We start from the raw sequence: 15,273 nt of genomic DNA, 5'->3' as shown, positions 1-15,273 counted from the left end.
GGGGAGCCTGCTTCTCCCTCTGCCTGCTGCCCTCTCTGCTTGTGCATGTTCTCTCTCTCTCTCTGGCAAATGAATAAATAAAATGCTAAAAAAATACACTTTATATTTTATAATAGTTTAAACTTAGAGAAAAATTGCAAAATGGTGCAGAGATTTTCCATATACCTCACACCCAGTTTCCCCTATTAATAACATCTCACATTAGTATGGTGCATTTGTTGCAGTTAATGAACCAATATTGATACTGTTCTTAAATAAATGCCATACTTTATTCAGGTTTTCTTCTTCTTCCTTTTTTAACATAATGTCCTTTTTTTTCTGTTTCAGGATCCCACTGAGGATACTACATTACACTCAGTTTTCTTGTCTCCATAGGCTCCTATTAGCTGGGCAGTTTCTCAGACAGAACATGTCTTTGATAACCTTGACAGTTTTGAAGAGTGTTGGTCAGGAATTTTGTAGAATGACCTCCATTCGGATTTATCTGATGTTTTATGATTTTCCAGTTTTCTCTCTTGGGATGTCACTCTTTTCCCCCCTCTCTCTACCATACTCTTCCGAAGGGAGTTACTTTGCATAGCCCACCCTTAGCAGGTGAGGAACTTGTTCACTCTGATGAGGGTGGAGTGGCTTAGCTTTTATGAGCTGAATTCCACTTTAATCCAGGACAACTCTATTTGAGAGAAGCCTGAAGTGAATCCCCTGGAAACTTTTATTCTGTGAATAGCTATGGGTCTCAGAAAAGCGTTGAATAAGTATCAGCGTAAGTGTAGACTTGCATTTTGGAATGGGAGTGTTCACAGTTCTTCACAATAGTTCAACAGTTCTGCTCCTTCTTATGCGTGAGGGTCTTTATTTTAAATGCCAATGTTAGTTTTGCTTTAGGGTCAACATGCGTTTTTTTTTCTTCTTCCTGAAATTCAGTCTTTATGTTGGCATTTTTTTTTTTTTTTGGTATGCCAAATCATTTCTAAGTTATTGTGCTTATGCTTAAAAATCTAAATATATCTGTAGTACATACTTCAAAATAAAAAGTATTTTAGTTTTTTTCTTTTTCTTTTTTAAAAAAATATGAAATGTTGCTGCCATGCAAACAGGATTGGTACTAAAACGAGCCAATTTTTGTAGCTATCATTTTCCCTACTATGAGGGAAAATGAAGGGTGCGTTATAAAAAAAATCCCAAGTTGTCTTAGTAATCATGCAAAATCTGTTCTGTTGTATTCCCATATTCAACTTGTCCAACTTCAGAGTCTTCCCTTGCCTTTATTTTAAAGAATATTTCAATGGAGTCGTTTGTCAGCATAGGCTGAGCAAAATAGAAAATACCGCCGATTCTGCCAAAAGTCATAACTGGGTCAGTAAGTTATTTGCTATAAAGATACAGTAAATTCTTTGCCCCGCAAAACAGCTCTCTACAAGAGAAAGTGAAGCTATGGCCTGGGAGGAGGGTGTAGATGCATGCCAGGTAACCTGTCTTCCTTCTCTGCAAAGTGGGTCCCATCATCTGCTGGCTTGTGGCAAGAGCCTTTTTTTTTTTTTTTTTCCTGTTCTATTTGGGCAACAGGTGGTTACTGAGCTGGCTCATTTGAAATTATTCCTTGTTTCTTGGATTGATCTTGAGCTTTCCTGACTCCCTAGCCCAGGTAAAATCCTCCTTTTACAAGCTCTCATAGTACCTTAAACCTCCTTACCATATTACACTTAACAATTGTGAATATATGGTTAATACTGTGAACATTTGGTGATTTCTAGCTCCTCTACTGGGCTACAAAGCTCCTGAGAGCAGGGACTATGTGTTCACAGTTCACAGGATAGCAGTGATTTATGGCTCATTCCAACTCGAATGCTCTGTACCTGCAATATTCAATACTGCAGCCACCAGCCCCATGTGGCTATTTAAATTAAAATTATGTAAAAGTAAATAAGATGAATAATTCAGTTCCTCAGGTAGTTGGTGTTACTGCATTGCAGGTACAGTTATAAAATGTTGCCATCACCGTGGAAAATTCTACTGGACAGTGGAGTTCTCTGTCTTGTTTGACAGATCCTGGTGGTGGCAGATCCTCAAGGATAGGATGGGTTCTAGATTTCTGTATTTATTTCATTGTCCTTGTCTAGAACACAAGGAACAATGAGAAGATGGGCTGAAAGATTTATCTGACCTTGAATGTCTTTGTAAAATATCCACAGGGCAATGCCCTCTGTACTATTATACAGAAGGCAAGACCCAGGAGGTTAAGCACAGGTGTGTTGGACCTGGATAGTCTGGGTTTGAATGTTCTATCACTTACTCCTCTGAATTTCCATTTCCTTATCCATAAAATAAGGATAATAATAATAATGTGTCCCTTATAGCAATGGTGAGGTATTAAATGTAGTACTGCTTAAAACTCACTTAGCAGGTGCCTGGCACACAATAAGTGCTCACATGTGTTGGCTCTTGGTATTAATACTATCACTCCTTTGTTATCTACCTTACAAGCCCCCTTCATATTTCAAGAATCAGACCATATATCTTAAAAAATATTTTCTGACTTGCCTACCCCATCCCACTCCATCCTCTCTCCTGCACTGTGTTCCCTCCATAACCTGGGAAACCTTTATTTTAGCTCTTACTTCATTGCACAGTCTTTTCTCTCCCCTCAGAAGACTATGAACATCTTGAGGACAGGTGCTGTGCCTTATCTTGGAATCTGCAGAGCCAGTGTCTTGTCCACTGCTGGCTTTCAGTGCTCATCGGCTCCTCGTGGGAGGTTACAGAATGTCAGGGTCCAGCTTTAGCAGGGATGAAGATGCATATCCACAGGTTGCCAGGACATTGTTATTTCTTGGCTAGCTGGATGGAGGTTGTCAGTTTCTAGGTGAGTATTTGAAAGGTGTATCTTTTTTTTTTTTTTAAAGGTATATCTTGCCAGCTGAGCACTCACTGGCATGAGATCTGCTGCTATGGTCTGAATGCTTGTGTCACTCCCCGCTCCAGCAAATCCATATGTTGCAATCCTAATCGCCGAGGTGATGGTATTAAGAGGTGGGGCTTTGGGGAAGTGATTAGGTAGAGTAGAGCCCTTATGAATGGGACTAGTGCACTTATAAAAGACACCTCCAGAGACATCCCTCACCCCTTCCCCCATGTGAAGATGCAATGAAAAGGTGATATCCATGAACCAGGATGTGATCTCTCACCAGATTGAATCTGCTGGCGCCATGACCCTGGAATTCCCAGCCTCCAGAATGGTGAGAAATAAATTTTTGTTGTTTATAAACTACCTTATTTATGTTATTTTGTTACAGCAGCCTGAACACATAAAGACATCTGGTAACACTGATCCAAACAATGGTGACAGAGCCAAACCCCAAATCACACCAACAGTAAGGTGACTTGATTCTAGCTACTTCATATGATTGTAAATCCAAGAAATCCTGCATGAACAACAAAGTGCTAACTAGTAATTCTCTTCTAAGATTTATTTATTTATTTGAGAGTGAGAGAGAGCATGAGCAGGAGGGGCAGAGGGAGAGGGAGAGAGAATCTCAAGCAGACTCCATGCCAAGTGCAGAGCCTGATGGAGACTCAATCCCAGGACCCCGAGATTACCACGTGAGCTGAAACCAGGAGTCCGACGTCTCACTGACTATGCCACCCAGGCGTCCTAACTGATAATTTTTTGTTTTTAATGAAAAAGATCTTGCTACTGAGAAGCTGATATTTAGGGTAAATGTAAGAAAATGAACGTTTTGCTTTTTTTTTGAATCTGCTAAATTTTCTACTTTTCCAAGAGTGACAAACATTGAGAGTGGGACCCATTTCCATTTATTATCTTCTCATTAGGATTTCACAACAGCTGTCACTGGACACATTGCTCTTTCTAGGAGGATTACTATCTCCAGAATTAAGAATATGTCGTTTAACCTGAAGGAAGTATCTGCAATTTTGAATCCCAGTTTTTTGTGTAAAGAAGCTTGTTTTCCTGCTTTTTATTTCTTCTCAAAATCCCTAAACTTGATTATCAAATAGGGGATTTTCTTGAGGGACAAAATTTTTAAAACACAGCCACCAAAAATTCTGATTGAGAATCTTTTGCAAAACGTCTTCCTTTTACACAAGACAACTTTAATGGCCCTTGTTTCTGATCGTTCAGGATTACTTGGCAATTCTTGTTGTAATTGTCAACAAGGGTTTGCATGAAACCAGATTTCCATGCTTTCAATCTGAAGTTTAGCTCGCAACATTTAGTTTTTTTAATTCTTTTTTTGCTTCCTTATTACTTTGCCTCATACCCTTTCCAGGGCAATCCTCTTTTCTACTGGGTCTGGATTCCAGAGAATGTGGGGAACATTAATTAACTCATGCAATAATATATCTGATTCTCTTCACCTCCTATAAAAGGAAAACTGAACAGCTATTTTTGTAAAAATGTTTTATCACCACCAAGTAAGGTTTTATTTTTTAGTTGAATTATTATTAAAATTTAAAAAATTGAGGTATAACTGACATATAACATTATATTAATTTCAGGTATACAACATAATAATTAGATATTTGTATAAATTGTAAAGGGATCACCACAATAAGTCTAGTTAACATTTACCACCATGCATAGTTTCAATTTTTTTTTTTTTTTTTTTAGCCACCAGGTAAGTTTGAAGGTAAGACAATAAGACTTCCAAGCAAGGAATTCCAAAAGTCTCTAGTCTTTAATTTATAAACAAATTTTAAAAAATATAAACAAATTAAATGATTTAGTGCATTTGGGCTCTGACACACTATTTTCTTATAAATGATGAATCCTTTTAGAAAAAAGGAAAACCCATTATAAGCCAATCTCAAAAAAACTCCCACTACCATGCAATTTTTTAATGTTTGATGTTTTTGTATAATTTTTTATTTTATTGTACTACATTATATTTCATAAAAGCAATTTTCTAAAAATCAGAGATAGAAATAATCTAGCTGTGGATCTAATCTCACTGAAAATCACACCATAAATTTAATTGTGGTGCATGTTGTAAAATTACAAACTAGGTTGGATTTACAGTTTCACTAATTCAAGATAGGGCACTGATATGGAAAGACTAAGAGCCTGTATGGTGAAATGGACATATTTGGTTGGACACAGGTGAAGCTGAGAATCGCAGTCCCCTGGGTCTCTTTGAGCCTCTCTTGCTAGAAGATGTGACCTTCCTTCCTGGGTCTGAGAAGTTTAGCTTTCCCTTACTTGAAGACCTTGTAATAACCTTACCAATCCCTTCTGTTAAATTAATTCTGTTGAAACAGAATGTGGTTTTAATTTTCCCAACAGGACTCTGAATGATGTGTTATCCTAAAACATCATTTTATTCTCCTTGAAAATAATTTCGTGGGCTGGAAAAAAATTGATAATAATGATTATCCTTTGTCTACATAACCATTAAGTTTTATTTCCATCTTACCATCTACCAGATGACACTCTCTGATTTTTAGTTGATATTTTGTTTTATTTTATTATTTTGTTTTATTTATTTATTTTAGAGAGAGCATGAGTTGGGGGCGGTGCAGAGGGAAAGGGAGAAGCAGACTCTCCTCTGAGCAGGGAGTTCGATGCAGGCTCTATCCCAGGACCCTCGGATTATGACTTGAGCCAAAGGCAGGTGCTTAACCAACTGAGCCACCCAGTTGTCCCTTAGTTGACATTTTAAAAAGAGCTTAGTGTATTAAAAATTTCCACCCAATTTCTTAAATATGGAGACCATATTTACATGTTATAATGACATTTCATTAAAAGTATCTGGTTGATGTTATAGTGACACCTCACAATTTAGAGTGTGTGTGTGTGTGTGTGTGTGTGTGTGTACATATATATATATATGTATATATATACCTTTGATTTGCACCAATAATGGCAACTATTGGTGAAGCCAACTAGTTAAAACCAAGCTTTGGTCTCCACCTACTCCTAAACCTGAATTTTCTCTGCGTCACCTACCACTAATATTATAGTCGTGTAAACGTCAAACTTAAAATCAGCTTTAACTTCTTTATCGGATGAGCTGCCAAATTCTATTCCATTTAGCAAATGTTTGTTGAGTCCCTATACAAATGAGAATTACCTCATTTTCTTTTTTGTGTTTCCTTTTTCCTGATCCTGCCTTGGGGCTAGCACAAAACCTGCCTCTGAAACAAGTTATATTCTCATTTGCAGCTTTCTCTTTCTTTTGCTCCCTACTGGTTCATCATGGCAGTCTCCTTACTGGTCTCTGACTCCTCCTTCTCTTCCCTCTCCAGATTACATTTGCTGACAGAATTTTAAGGCAGTCTCTCTGAAGATCCCACACATATTTTGTGCCATTAAGAGACTATTAGCATAGGGGCGCCTGGGTGGCTCAGTTGTTAGGCGTCTGCCTTCGGCTCAGGTCATGGTCCCAGGGTCCTGGGATCAAGCCCCGCATCGGGCTCCCTGCTCCGCGGGAAGCCTCTGCTTTTCCCTCTCCCTCTCCCCCTGCTTGTGTTCCCTCTCGCTGTGCTCTCTCTGTCAAATAAATCTTAAAAAAAAAAAAAAAGAGAGAGAGAGAGAGAGAGACTATTAGCATAGCTCAAAACTTTGGTAAAGAGAAAAGTAGCACAACATGTCACATCCAACTTCCTTTGTTGACATTCCTGTATCTGAAGGACACAGAACAGTTGAGTAAGCAGAGTTGGATAACACAATGGTCACATTGTTCTTTACAGAAAGTATTTTTTTCTAGTCTTAATATTAAGGATGATATTTAACGAGGTAAATATATTTACCATGCTATATGAAAATACATACACACTGACATAAGTAGTAATTGTCTCCTGCCTCAGCTGTCCATGGTTTTGACAAGGTAATGCATGCCTCATTGGGCCCCTGCTGATGGCATCTCCACGTATCTTTAGTTAAAAGACCTGGAAGCAACAATGGTGGTGTTGATTTTTTGTTAATGAAGAAAAAGATCCAAGGCTGGGCTGACCTTTACTTATTCAGAGCCTGTTTTAGTTTAGCAAAATTCAATCTGCTTGAGATGAAAAGAAAATTGACTTTCTTATTTTCATTGTCTATCCTGCAGGAAAAAATAACTGAAGAGGTGAACGGAGCTGCCTGATCATCACAACGGGCTGGCTCTGCCTTTCTGCAGCTGGGGACGCATAGGAAATTGAAATTTACAACACCGTGGGCACTGCCCCTCCTCTGAAACAGGTCACTGTAGTTGTATTTGTATTATTGGTTTTGCTTTACATATTCACCCCATTTCTGCCCAACCAGTTCCTTATAGAAAACTCTGTGTGGCTCTGAAATCAGAGTTTCATTAAACATGGGTAGGTAGCCCAAGGCATTAATCAGATAAATATTATCCCACTTGGAAAATCTATTTCTTTTAGGTTACCTCTTACCTCTTCCCTTCCCCCTTATACTGTCCTTTGAATTGATTATACTCGGTTACTCACAGAGCCCGTTCAGAGCCCAAGAGTGAAGCTGGATCCTGTCAATCACAACTTTTGCTTTTAAGATTTTGCAGGACGTGGTGCTCAAAGACATGGAGTGGTACACTTCTCTTCCTGGAGGCACCTCTTTTGTGTCTTCCCATGACTCCTGATCCTAAGAGCAGACCTTATTTGTAGGCAAGAAACACTTGTGGTTCTGTGTATATATAGTAGATAAGAGGCTTTGGAGTAAAACATATCTGACAGTTCTGCTCTGTCACTCACCAGGTACATGTCTCTCAAATCCTTAATGTCCTCTCACACAAACCACACAGGGATGGATGAGGATGTACTGAGATAAGCAAACTGAAAAGAAATTATAGAATGCCTGTGTTACTGAACCCCAGGAAAGGCCAATGCTCAAGAGAAAACTTTCGATTGGAAAGGAATCTGAGCTTTATTCAGGAGTCCGGCAGCCTGGGGAGAAGGCAGACTCTTGTCCAAAAGCCAACTACCAGCCTTCTGCCTGGCTCTGGGTTTTTAAAAAGGGATTTAGGGTAGTTATTAATAAAGGGAAGACAGTAGTCTGTAACATGTCTTGGTTATAGACAGACCAGATGGTGCCAGCTAGGGGCATTATCTTAGTGCTCGGGGGTTGTGGGAGGAGGTCCGGTGTCTGTTTTGTGATGTGCAGGAGGACTCTGTATTTTCTGCAAAGGAGGGCAAGGTCTACAGATGCACAGGGAAGTTAGTAAAGTCAGTTGTATGACCTAACAAAAGAAAAACATTTTCCTAAAAAAATTGCTGGGCTAATCAGAAATCTGAGGCGGCTTCAAACAGACTTGCTGGACTCTGTGGCCTGGGAAACTTCTGTCCTCATTCCTCAAGGCAATGGTCTGTAAATCTCAAAGAAAGTAAATTAGTTCTGTTATGGATCAAGGAACTTAGGTCAGCAAGTAAGGAGTGTGTTATCTTGAGGCAAGTTAACCCTCAAGATGGGAGTGTTGCTATTCCTGCAGGCATCACTTGGGATCACTTGCTAATCAGAGATTTCTCAGGCTCTCTCTTAACTTTGATGAATCAGGATCTCTCTGCTTAATCCATGTGAAATATACTTCCCACGTGGTTTTGATGGGCAGTTAGACTTGGAAGCTGGATGGGCTTGGATAAAGCTGAGGGTCTTGAACTTCTACTCTCCTCATTCATCCACTTCCAACTCTTAACAGGAAAATCCCTTCTGTAATGTCTTCAACAAGTGTACTTCTAGCATCTGTTTAAATACCTCCAGGGACAGCAAACCCACCACTACTCGGGGTAGCCTTGTCCATATTTGGCAACTTTCAGAATGCTTCTGGTACTCAACCAAAAACTGTCTCTTTTTCCCCACTGATGCTAATTCTACTCCTGGGGACACATGGGATAGATTACCTCTCTTCCTATTTGACAGCCTTTCAAATATTTGAAAACACAGTCCATGTCCCCTAGAGTGCTCTTTTCTAAATGAGCACGTTTTGCACCAAAGTCCCAGTTCTCAAATTTCCTCCACTGCTTATCTAACCCCTGCCAAATGTATCCCATGGCTAGATTCCCAAGTGCTGTACTTATCCTGTTCTCTCAGAGCTGACCTGCTTTTGAAGTTTACATTCTCACTCCAACCTCTCCTTTCCCTTGGCAAGAGTGGACAAAAGATGCTCTTCTCTAAGGTGCATCAAAAGGAATATCACATTCTTTTATTTGGTTTTCCATCTCTTCAGATATAACACAAGCTGCTCAAAACCAAAACCCTTAATACAAAAATATAAGATTTTTAGTTGTAGAACAGTGATGGGGGTAGGAGGCTGAGATAATGTCCCAAACCCAACTTCCTTCCATCGGACCCATTTTAAAGATTAGATTGGCAAAGCCACTATGGAAAGCAGTAGGGAGGTTCCTCAAAAAATTAAAGATAGAACTACCATACCTTATAAACCAGCAATCTGCCTCTGGGTATATATCCAAAGGAAATAAATCACTATCTCAACAGGTATCTGTACCCCTGTAGTCATCAGAATATTATTTACGATGGCCAAGACATGTAAACAAGGGTCCATACATGGATAAATGGTTGAAAGAAAATGTGGTATATAGATACAATGGAATATTATTCAACCATAAAAAAGAAGGAAATCCTGCCATCTGTGACAACATGGATACATCTTGAGGATATTCTGCTAAGTGAAATAAGCCAGATAAAGAAAGACAAATACTGTATGATCTTACTTATATGTCGAATCTAAGAAAAGCAAACTCACAGAAACAAAGAACAGGTTTGTGATCTGCAGAGGTGAGGGATGGGAGGTGGGCAAATGAGTAAATGTGGTCAAAGGGTACAAAGTTCTAATTATGAGATGAATAAATTCTAGGGTTGTAATGTACAGCATAGTAACTATAGTTAACGATAGTGTATTGTATATTTAAAAGTTCTATGAGAATAGATTTTATAAGTTCTCAGGAACACACAAAACTTATAACTATGTGAGGTAATGAGTATGTTAATTAACCATATTGTGGTAATCATTTTGCAATACATACATATATCAAACATTACATTGTATATCTTAAATTTACACAATGTTACTTATCAATTATATTTCAATAAAGCTGGGAAAAAAGATCAGAAAATGGAGGCACCAGAAGGTTAATTGAATTATCCAAGTACAAATGTATATAGTACCTACCTCCTATCTCCTAGTGTGAGGCATCCTTTTAACACTAAGTCTTTTTACTTCTATATGCATATGTCTCAAGCCAGGGTCCTTCCAGATCTGTTTTACTGATCTGCAAAGTTTTTTTTTTTTTTAAATATGGACGAATATTTAAAAAAATATTTCACATAAAACTATGAATTTATGGATTCTTTTGAAATATTGGAAATCGTGTTATTCTTGGCCTACACTGCTACATTGTAACAATGGGATTGACCTCCTTGGAGCCTGGTGCCTTGAGATGGGGCTCACATTCTCCAAATCATCTGCTTGCCCTCTATAGACATCTGCATTTGCCATGATGCCACTGGGATGGTATCACGTACTTTCCAGGCATTTCCATATCTACCTTTTGACATGAATCCTTAGGTCAATCCTGTGCAACAGATAAAGCTGGTATAATCCCACTTACACATCTTAGATGCAGGTAGAAGGAATACCTGCATCAGGCAGGGGCTGTGGAGTGAAGTGCCTTTTGAACCCCTGGGGCCCAAACTCCTGGCGTCAAAACACTCCAATTTTGTCACTTAAAGTTGTATAACAATGGGCAGGAAACACTTCTGAGACTTGATTTCTTTAACTTTAAAGTGAAGTTGTTGATATTGGCAGTGTCTACCTCATAGCACTGTTCAGCAAAGTAAATGAGAAAAATAAGGAAAACGTTTGGCAGCATGCTTTAAAAACATTAGCTCAACAGATATTTTGTGCAGACTGGGGAAAAAGAATCTAGGCCTTCAGACGCTGAAGGCCAGGCTCCTCCCATTGTGTTCCATTGCCACACCTAACCTGGCTCATGTGTTTTCCTTGTCCCCAGTTCCTGGAATATCCCAAACTGGAGGTCTCACAGGGGCCACTGGTGAGGAGGGGCTGCTGATGAGTACTAGATGAGCCACTGAACTTCTCAACATCCTGCTCCAGTTGAACGAAGGTAATCACATTTCATGCTTTCCTTGATGGATCAATGCCATGGGATACAAATTGATGTCCTTTTTATATGCTGCCGAAAGCCTTGCATAATTGATTGGCCACCTAAACACGTGGCTTTACTTCTGTTGAATCATCAAACTGGAAGTTTTATCTGTGCCAGAACTTAGGCCAATTAATCATCCGAGATGCAGAAGCGGCCAGGTGTGGAAAACTCCTGTTCTCTATAGTTCTTCCCCTTGATTCCCCCAACTATGGCCCTTTTATCTATTTCCTATGCTAGACCTTTGGGGGACTATGTGGTCTGGTGTGGCAGCAGACACATTCAGACTAGAGGGACAGAGAGGTTTCTATTCTTTGCTCTAGTGCTTCCTGATGCCCAAGGAGCCCTATGGATAGAATCGGGAAAATTTTCTAGAGGCCTGTTTCCAAATGTTGTCACCTGCATCAGAATCTCAAGGAGCCCACTTGGGACATTTTTACAAAGGCAGATTGCTGAATCTATTCAAACTCAGCTAAAACAGCCTCTTGGGGGTGGGGCCTAGGAGTCTGCCTTCTAAAGGGCACCCCTCCCCCTGATGATATTGAAGTTTGAGGATTACTGGACAGATGGATCAGAAATCAGTGTTTGGAGAAATATGACAACTTGAGAACAATTGTAGAGTTGAGAGAAAAATTGGGGTGATCCAGTAATTCATATAGCATGAACTAGGTGGAAGTGGGGGGATACCAAATGATGGGCCCAGCCCCTTAGACCCTAAGCACATGAAAAACTTAAGAAACATGTAGCAAAACAGAAATTACATGAGTAAGCATTTATACAGGTAATCCTGATGATAAATGTTGTAGGGTTTCATGAAATAGGTTACCAGTATAGAAAAGAATGATCTCAGAAAGAGGTGATATGATTGAAAGGAGGTAATACGGTCAGGATTTTGACTAATGGCTGGAGATTAAAAAAATAATTTTTAAAATTGGGGGCAGTATGTGTTAATGTGAGGACATGGTAACAAATACAGTGTTTAGAGGTGTTTGATGGAGAATTAGATGGATGGTTGGGGGTAAAGAATTTATAATTTTATGTTGCTACTTCTAAAGGAGTATAGGGAAGACCTGAGATGCTGGGTTCTCAAGGCTGCATTGTGGAGTCTTAGATGAAGATTTCTTGATCTATCTAGAAGGTACCCAAGTCATTCTAGAACAGGTAGTTTTCTGGAACACTTGGCACTGGGTCTTTTCTTCCATCAAAGACTTTGGCCAGAAATAGTGTGGACCAGCTCTACTTTGGGCAAAGATGGTAAGCTGAGCTAAGACTGAGTGTAGCATTTGTGAGAACAACCAAAACCTGTACAAAGGGGAGGAAGAAGTGAAAAGGAGGGAAGACAAAAGCCAGAGATCTACTTTCTTTTACTTATCTTTCATAACTGGCCTCAAGAAGTACTCCCCTGCTCTGGAAACCCGAGATGTAGTAATCCACACACACAGCAGGATTCACCCACCGGCTTAGCTTCCAAAATACTGCTGTTGACATGGGAACTGGCAGCCTCACTCATTTTCAGTAAGACTAAAACATAGAATCACATTCTTTTTTCTGGTTGCACTAAATTATTGAATTTGGAATTATTCTTATGCTAAATCCCAGATCACTTGGAAAATCCACACAAGATAATTTAATGTTCTTTTTTCTTCCATCTTGGAACATTAGATAAACAAACTTTGTCCTTTCTCTTTCCATCTCTAGCCAGGTTAATATTGTTCATTTGTATGCTCAGGGATTGCACTAGGTGGTAAGGTAGGATATAGAAGGTATGTGTAGATATACGGATTTAGCCTCTAAAGAATTTTCTTGGGATTCCCAGTAGAAGATGTCCACAGCAATTGGAAGCATATGCTATATGGGAGAGTCGCCTGGTGGCTGTCTTGTAGCAAGGCTAAACATTCCACTGCTAGTGGGAGGTGCAAAAGCATCTGTCTCAGGTGTGGGCGTGAGAATTGTGCTTGGTTCTAGCATTACACCAAAACTGTAACTCAGGAAATTCATTTATGTGCTAAGAATAGTGAAAATTTATTCTTTTTTTTCCTTTTAGCTATCCAATTTTCATTTCTTCTGCTTTTGGTAAAGAATAGTCTGGAGCTCCCCAGCTCCCTACTCTCAGAGTGTTGTTTTGGATGAAGCTGATCACTTCCTACTCCAGAGGTGGGCATCTGACCTTAGGTCTGAGCCAATTAGCACACTCCAATCCCTTGGCCACAAAAAACTGGATACTATGATAGTCATAGAACCAATGTGAACCAATGGAAGCTAATCTGAGGACTTGACGGAGGTGATCAGGAGAGAGACATGTGTGTCTTTTCTCCTGGAATAAACAGATGCTGCCTGGAACTTCTGCAGCCATCTTGTCATGACAAGATGAGAAAGGGGTCAACACACAGAAAGGAGCCTACAAGGATGTCATTTGTCTCCTGAGTGAAGCCACATGGGGTGATAACTATTACCCTAGGACTTTTTATGTTCATGAGAAAATGAAGTCTTATTATGCTCAGGCCATTTATGGTTGGGTTGCGTACTGAATTGTTTTAAGTCAAGAGCATTTGCTTCTTCTGATGCTAATCAACCACTTTAGAAATACTACTTCTTTGTTTTATATTGATTCTCAGTGGATCAGTATAATTACACTTTAGTTCTAAGCTCTTTTAAGCTCTCTCAGATTCTTTTCTAGCTAATGTGCTAATAATAAACACTTAGAGACATGAGGAAAGCTGCTCATTTAAAGAAGCTCACAGTTAAATCTCATCATAAATCAGGGCATCTTCTTGTAAATTGTTAACCACTAAGGGCTTTGTAGATTCTATTTTTTATCTGTTTGAGCAAGCACCACTCCTAAAACTTGTTCATGTTTGAGCTCTGGCTGGTGTTTCTCCTGATCTCCTGGCCATCGATTACCCACTGAAGGATGTATGGAATGGTACTCACTTAGTGAAACATATAATACTCATTTCCCTAATCCTCAGGGCTCCTCACAGAATTATACCCTTTGTATGTAAGATTGCTTTTTCATGTCAAACCATGTCAAAGAGGCTTCATGTTTGTGAATCTCAAGGCTATGTCCATAAGCCAGGTTATAAAATGGGAAGAAAATACATGCTCATAATGATAACATCCTTTTTTCCTCTGGTAAAGTGTAGCTATGGTGAGTGCTCAGTAAGTGTTAGGGACCCGTAACCATTTCCCAGATATTGTTGCCTCTTGAAGTTTGTGTCACAAAAGCACATGGGGGATAAAAGAATATAAAAAGAATTGGTTAAGTCATGTTTTATGCTGCAGAGGGGACCAGCCACAGTAAAATTGTAGAGTGTCCTCAGAATTTGGCAAACTGGTCACAGGTGACTTGTCCAAGAGCAGTTTCAGTGGTGTGACCAAGGCTTGACTACAAAGGGGTAAGAATGTGGGGCATGTCAATGGGGCTGGCTCATGAAGTTTTGTTGGTGGAAGGAAGAAGGTAGAGCTCACTAGTAGAAGGGTGTAAAATATCTGGAAAGAAATTTCTTCGTTTTAAATTTCTGAATAGAAGTAGCTTGGACTTCTTTCTTGGCTAAGGGTGAAAAAAGATACTTTGAAAATATGGGGATTGTGAGGTTGAGAAAGGGAACATGAAGGGACCTTTGACAGGCAAGGTAAGGGAGAATGACAGAGGAAGGCTCCAAGACAGGATGGACAGGGATAAATCAATCCATGAGGTTTGTGTTGAGTAGGCTCAAGAGACCAGAAGAGGACTAGAAGGTCATGAAAATGCGGGACCCAGTGGTAACTGAGAGGCAGGCAGCCATCAAAGGGCTTGGTGGGGCATCAAGAGCACAAGGAACAAAAGATAGATACTTTGGACTTCATCAAAATTAAGAACTTTTGTACAGCAAAGGGCATTAACAAGAAAGTGAAAAAACTCCCTATAGAATGGCAGAAAATATTTACAAATCATGTATCTGGTAAAGGTCTAATCTTCAGATTATATAACAACAAAAAGACAACCTAATTAAAAAATGGGCAAAAGACTTGAATAAATATACTCTAAAGAAGATATACAAATAGACAATAAGCAAGAATAGATGCTCAGTATCATTAGTCATTAGGGAAATGCAAATCAACACCATAAGATACCACTCTATACCCACTAAATGGTAATAA

General features: G+C 39.4%; 1 long non-coding RNA gene across 1 annotated transcript; it reads left to right on the top strand.

Annotated features, from left to right (window-relative positions):
- Positions 1–7,111: 7,111 nt before the first annotated feature.
- Positions 7,112–13,269, top strand: LOC113920866. Its single transcript, XR_003519406.1, has 3 exons — positions 7,112–7,198; positions 10,981–11,094; positions 13,178–13,269. It is a non-coding gene; the product is annotated as an uncharacterized LOC113920866 (long non-coding RNA).
- The last annotated feature ends 2,004 nt before the right edge of the window (positions 13,270–15,273 follow it).

Source organism: Zalophus californianus, chromosome 15, assembly GCF_009762305.2.
Source record: "Zalophus californianus isolate mZalCal1 chromosome 15, mZalCal1.pri.v2, whole genome shotgun sequence".
NCBI classification, from domain to species: Eukaryota; Metazoa; Chordata; class Mammalia; order Carnivora; family Otariidae; genus Zalophus; species Zalophus californianus.
Note: the sequence above shows the minus strand (reverse complement) of the source record. Positions and strands in the feature narration are given on the sequence as shown.